The following is a 6,612-nucleotide window of genomic DNA, read 5'->3' as shown; positions in this document are numbered from 1 at the left end:
GTGTGTGTGTGTGTGTGTGTGTGTGTGGACAGAACCACCAGATTCTGTGTCATCACGATTTGCACCAGAGGGCTGAGCTGAAGACAGCAAGTCAGAGATACAGGTGCACGGAGAGTGCTGTCCCCACCCAGAAGGTATTTCCCAAAGCCCTGCGTGGGCTAACAGAGCCCAAAGTCCATGTAAGACAAGCCTCAGCTTGCCACATAGTTACCTGAGAGCACTTCTTTTGCATAATTTATTCCTGACTTTGCAATAAGACATCGCTATTTGCACAATTCACACTACACTTGCATAGGCCAGCCCCTCCCCCTGCCCCCTGTGTTCTGACAGCGCAAATCGATCTGAGTAACTTGGCACATTTACATAATATATCCAGGGACCGGCATCTGCGGTACCCGCATCTGCATAGTTTATCTCTCTCCGTAGGGCCAGAGAGACGGGCAGTTTGCATAGCTCATTCATTATTCATCTTCAGTTCAGATTCAGTGTGGTTTATACTCCCATCCAATTGGCAGAGACTCCGGCAGAGGCTGGTGTCCACTTTGCATAATTTATTTCCACAACGAGACAAACTTGAAACTCACAGCTGCCTGGCTCACACCCAGATTCCCACAATTCTCTACCTCTTTCGTGTCCAGTGTCTTGACCTGCACCACTGCCTGTCCTCAGCTTCCTTTACAACGTTTGGTTAATTTATTTCCCACAATTCTATGACAGCTGCCTCTATTTGCATAATTTATTCATGGGTCTGGCCTAATTCGTTCCCGCACATGCATAATTTATTTGTGGTACCCAAGGCTCACTCATTCACGCTGTGCGTGATCTGGTAATTCCTGTCACTTAATAGATCCTGCTCCAGACATAAAAATGCTTTAGGGTTGGCATCAAAGTAGAGACTGCAGGGATTATCTGGGCACCAGGATTTATGCCTGTAATCCTAGCACTAGGAAACCTGAGGCAGGAGGATTGCTGTGAGTTCGAGTTCAGCCTGGTAACACAGTGAGAACGCTGCAGAAAAACAAAAAGGGGGTGGAGATGTAGCTAAGGGGTAAAGTGTGTCCCTAGCCCTCATGAAGTCTTGGGTTCCATCCCCAGTACAGGAAGGAAGAAGAAAAGGAGAGAGGGGAGGAAGGGAGGGAGGAAGAAAGAGAAAAGACACTACAGAATCAAAGCCTCAGAGGGAGTTCACACCTAAACCGTGGCTGTAACACCGAACTTCCTAGCATCCCTGGCAAAAAGTAGAGGAGTAGAAGATAGTGTATCAGTTTTCAGGTTCTCTTAAAAAGGACGGCATCCCAGTTTAGGGTCCAAAATAGTCTGTGTGAGCATGTGAGATGTAGGCTTTCCTGCGTGCATGTGTGCAGGCACAGAGGTCAATGTCGGGACCTTCCTCGACTGCTCTTCACCTTATTCTGTGAGTCAGGGTCTCTTTCTGCACCTGGACATCACTGTTTGGCTAGACTTGCTGGCTCTTGCGCTCAGGCGTCCTGCCTCCACCTTCCCAGCACTGGGGTTCTGAGGTTCAAGCTCGGGTCCTCAGGCCTGCATGGCAAGCATGCTACCGATGGAGTCACCTCTCCAGCCCTCAAAGTGGTTTTTTGAGAGGGAGATGTATATATTGAGAGCTGTGAAGAAGGAATTTTAGACACTGTAGGTGAGAGGTGGGGAGGGCAGCGTGGAGGAGACGTAAGAGCTAATCGTGACCTAGAGGGAGAGGAAAGCTGGAGGATGGCAGAGTGGTGGCCAGGGTCCCTCCAGGAGCGTCAAGGAGACCAGGTTCCAGTTAAGATCAGCCTGGCTCTAGAAATCCCCACAATTGTTACATGACTTCAGGCAAAGCTCATATCCCCTCTGGGTGGTTTTCACATCTGAACTATGAAAAGGGGATGTCCTGGGTCACCATAGAAAAAGAGGCTTGGGGCTGGGTGGTGGTGGTGCATGCCTTTAATCCCAACACTCAGGAGGCAGAAACTGGAGGATCTCTGTGAGTTTGAGACCAGCCCGGTCTACAGAGTGAGTTCCAGGACAGACTCCAAAGCTACACAGAGAAACCCTGTCTTGAAAATCCATAAAAAAAGAAGGAAGGAAGGAAGGAAGGAAGGAAGGAAGGAAGGAAGGAAGGAAGGAAGAAAGGAAGGAAGGAAGGAAGGAAAAGAGACTTGGATCATAGACCCTGAAGCCAAGTGCCTGGGTTCAAATCCAACCTCTGCTAAAACCCTCTATGACCTTGGACAAGTTCCTTCGTACATGGGTCTTTCCAGTACTGAGTTCCTAGGTCTGCTGTAAGGATAACTTAAATCATTCTGTGAGGGTCAGGCCTTGAATGTGTGTGCCTGGAACAGAGTAAATGGAGCTCTGCATCCCATAAATGAAGCTGTTGACACAACTGGCTTCTCAAAAAGTCAGTACTGAGTATACACTGAGAGGCTGGGATGCTCCCACAGAGCCAAATAGAAGTGTGTGCTGTGGCATATCCGTCCCGCTCAGAGAGGCCTCACATGGACCTGTGTGGATGAGTAAGCTGGGCTAAAGAAAGAAAAATACCAGACACCATTCCATCAAGAGGCAGAGGAGCCTCGAAATGAAACATAAATGTGATTTATGTCTGCAAAATCTCAAGGGAAAATAGAAAACAAACCAGGGTTGAGCATGCATACCTGTGATCCCAACACTTAGGAAGATCAGGAGTTCAAAACCAGCCTGGGCTACGTGAGATCTTGAGTCAAAAAAGAAAAAGAAAAGAAACAAACAAAAGTCAGAATTGAACCCTGTGCTCCAGTGATCATAAATAGCATCTTCAGGGACAGGAGTACCTTGTGTTCTGAAGGGACGTGGGCCTATTCCTTATGGTGTGGGACTGTCCCTCGGCTTTCTTGAAACCAGCAAGTTGAGATCACACCCCTCCTCCCCAACTATGATGACACCTGGGGTTTCTTATACCCCCTCTCAAGGGCACCCCTTCTCCTAGGAGTTGACTAGACAGGGCCTTGGTCCCAAGGTGGCCACCTCGTCACACCTGTTCACAGTGGCACCTTTAAAGGCTGAGAACCTTCCAGAAGAACCTTTTATTTACACTCAGGGAGGGAAATGAAGTGGGAAAGGCTGAGGTTTTCTGCTGATTAATGGAAAAACTCCAGCTTCAATGAACACAGACAGGGGAGTGGGGTGGCATGCATGAGCATTCTGCCTAGCTTTTGCCCCAGAAGAGCTGTGAGGTCTCAGAGCCATCAGGAGACACAGCAACTATGGGGATGGGGAAACCGGGTCCTAAAAGATCCTTTTCCAGGACTGGCAAGATGGTTCAGTGGATAAAGGCATTTGTGACATAGCCTGAGCAACTCCTGAAAGTTTTCCCCACCTTCACCCATCCCCCACTTCACAACAATAGATAAATTATTTTGTGTGTGTGTGTGTGTGTGTGTGTGTGTGTGTTTCTTAAAGTCCTCTTTCTCAGACACATTTGTAAGTAACTTGTGAGGCCACCTGATCTGAAATACTCTCCCATCTTTTTTTCTCTCCCTTTAATGAGAAAGACAGCATATGGGAATTTATGTGAAAACCTTCAGGGCTGGAGAGATGGCTCAGCACTGAGAGTGTGGGCTGCTCTTTCAGAGGACCCAAACTTGGGTTCCCAGCGCCCAAGTCTGTGGCTCACAACTGCCTGTAAATCCAGTTCCATGGGATTTGATGCCGTTTTCTGGCCTCCTTAGGCAACTGCGCAGACGTACTCTCTCTCTCAATTAAAAATAAACTTTTAGGGGGGCTGGAGAGATGGCTCAGTGGTTAAGAGCACTGGCTGCTCTTCCAGAGGTCCTGAGTTCAATTCCCAGCAACCACATGGTGGTTCACAACCATCTGTAATGAGATCTGGTGCCCTCTTCTGGCCTGCAGGGATACATGGAGGCAGAACAGTGTATACATCATGAATGAATAAATAAATTTTATTTATTTTTTTGAATAAATAAATTAAAAAAAACTTTTAAAAATTAGGACGAAGCTGGGCAGTGGTAGTGCACATCTTTAATCCCAGCACTCAGGAGGCAGAGGCAGGCGGATCTCAGTGAGTTCGAGCACAGCCTGCTCTACAGAGCGAGTTCCAGGCCAGCCAGAGCTACACAGAGAAACCCTGTCTAGAAATACACACACACGCATGCACACACACACACATACACACACACACACAGATCTTCACACCTAGCTGGCAAGTGTTGCTGGATATTGCCTGTGTGTGTCCAGACGACAGACAGGCTGAGCCTATGTCCTCAGTCAGCCCAAGATCATTGGACTAGTGATGGTAGTGAACAGAAAACACTTCTGTTGCTTATTTTCTTTTCTTCTTTCCTACTGGAGATTGAGCCTGCAGCCTTACATATGCTAGGCAGGTGCCCTGCTACTGAGCCAAGGCCTCAGCCCTTCAGTGGTAGATTCCAGGCAAACCCTCTACCACAAAGCCATTTTTATTTATTTATTTATTTATTTATTTATTTATTTATTTATTTTAATTTGTATGAGTGCTTTGCTGCATGTTTGTCTGTGCACCACCCATGTGCCTGCTGCCTTTGGAGACTAGAAGAGGGAGCTAACTCCCTAGAAGTGGAGCTATGGATGGTTGCAGAGCTCCCTGGGGTGCTGAGAGCCGAACCTGGGTCCTCTGAAAGAACAGCCACCGAGCCATCTTTCCTGCTCTGTCCATCTCTTTCTTAAAACTTAAAAACAAAAATATTTTTGAGGGGCTGGAGAGATGTTTCAGGGGTTAACACTGGCTGCTCTTCCAGAGGTCCTGAGTTCAATTCCCAGCAACCACACAGTGCCTCACAACCATGTGCAGTGAGATCTGGTGTCCTCTTCTGGCCTGTAGGCATACTTGCAGGCAGAACACTGTACATAATAAAGAAATAAATTTTTAAAAATATTTTTGTAAGCCAGATAGGTGGTGCATGACTTTAATCCCAGCACTCTGGAGGCAGAGGAACTCTGTGAATTCTAAGCCAGCTTGATCTACAGAGTGAGAACTTTTTGAGAAAAGGTCTTACTATGTAGCCCTGGCTGGTCTTCAGTTTGCAGAGATCAGCCTGGCTCTGCCTCCCCAGAGCTAAAGGCGTGCACCATTACACCTGGCTAAACCCATTTATCTTTTTATTTATGTTTTTCGAGACAGGGTTTCTCTGTGGCTTGGGAGCCTGTCCTGGAACTAGCTATTGTAGACCAGGCTGGGCTCGAACTCTTTTAGAACTTTTAAAACCCTTTTAAAACTTGGTGTTTATTTGTAGGAGACAAATGGGTACCAGGGTAGAAGGCAAAGGACAACTAGAAAGAATTGGTTCTCTCTTTGTGCTATATGGGTCCAGGGAGTCAACCTCCAGGTGTCAAGTTTGAAAAAGATTTCACACATTTCCCAGGCTAGCCTAGAACTCGCTATCTTCCTGCCTCAGCCTCCCACATTGCTACAATCACCAAATTGTGCCACTGTGAGCAGATGATTTTACATCTTGAGCGTTCCTCGTGCGCCAGGGGCTGGCGGCGCTGAGTGTTGGGGGTACATAAGTCAGCTCCAGCTTAGAGGTGGCCCTCATTTTCTGCCCCCACTGCTGCTGGATTCTTCAGAGCTGTTTCTCACCTGCCATGCATGGTGCAGCTTCTCAGGAATGAAAAGTAAATGAGAGCTACAGAAATGAGCCCTGAGAGTCAGCCCTGCCCCTCAGAGCTACTCACGCTCTGAGGATGGAGAGTCCAGCCGGGGCTGTGGTCACCATAGGTATGGGGAGACGGGGGGATAGTGGTGCCCCGAAAGCGGGCCTTCCAGATGAGGAGAGAAATAGAAGGGGAGAGGGAGGAAGAGATGCAGGCTCTGACCCTGAGAAGCCAGGACTACAAGTGGGAACATCTGTCACTTGGTGGTGGCTAAGAATGTCTCAGAGTCTTGCGCTGCACACAGCAAGGCATAGCACTCAGCAGGTAGATGGATTAGAAGACCCGGAGTGAGCCGGGCAAAGAGCACGCATGCACACAGTGCCATTTGGAGAGGCACACTTCCTGCAAGGACAAAGGAGGAAAGCTTTGAAGACTCTTCAAGGGTGTCTACAAAAAAAAAAATTAAAAAAAGACATAGAGACAAGGAGACCTAGGTAACAAGCTCAAATGAAAGGGAGGAAGGGAGATTAAAAACACCAGCTGGGGGAGGACAGAGAGGAGAGGCAGCCAGGGAGGCGGAGATGGAGAGTTAAGCAGGTTGAAGATGGCATGATGAGGGGAAAAGGGGAGAAAGTAAAGGAAGAGAGGAGGAATCACCAACAGGGACATAGACGTGTGCTTGAGCGGGGAGTGGGGAAATGGATGGATGGGTGTGAATGCTTGAGTTAGTAGATGAATGGGTGTGTGGACGAAGGAAGGTTATGCAGGTAGATGGGTGTGTGAATGGTGGGTGTTTGGGTAGAAGGAAGATGGATGAGTTGGAGGATGGCTGGGTGTCTAGATGAAGGATGGATGGATGGATGGATGGATGGATGGATGGATGGATGGATGGGAGGGATGGATAGGTGGGTGGATGTGTGGGTGGATACATGCATACATGGATGGATGGATGGATGGGAGGGATGGATAGGTGGGTGGATG

General features: G+C 48.1%; 1 protein-coding gene across 1 annotated transcript in view; it reads left to right on the top strand.

Moving 5' to 3' along the window:
- The window catches only part of Slc8a2 (solute carrier family 8 member A2), a 31,718-nt gene that overhangs the window by 4,527 nt on the left and 20,579 nt on the right, over window positions 1-6,612 (top strand). The gene's annotated exons all lie outside the window — the stretch shown is intronic.

This window comes from Microtus ochrogaster, linkage group LG4, assembly GCF_000317375.1.
Source record: "Microtus ochrogaster isolate Prairie Vole_2 linkage group LG4, MicOch1.0, whole genome shotgun sequence".
Classification (NCBI taxonomy): domain Eukaryota; kingdom Metazoa; phylum Chordata; class Mammalia; order Rodentia; family Cricetidae; genus Microtus; species Microtus ochrogaster.
This window is presented reverse-complemented; position numbering and strand designations above follow the sequence as displayed.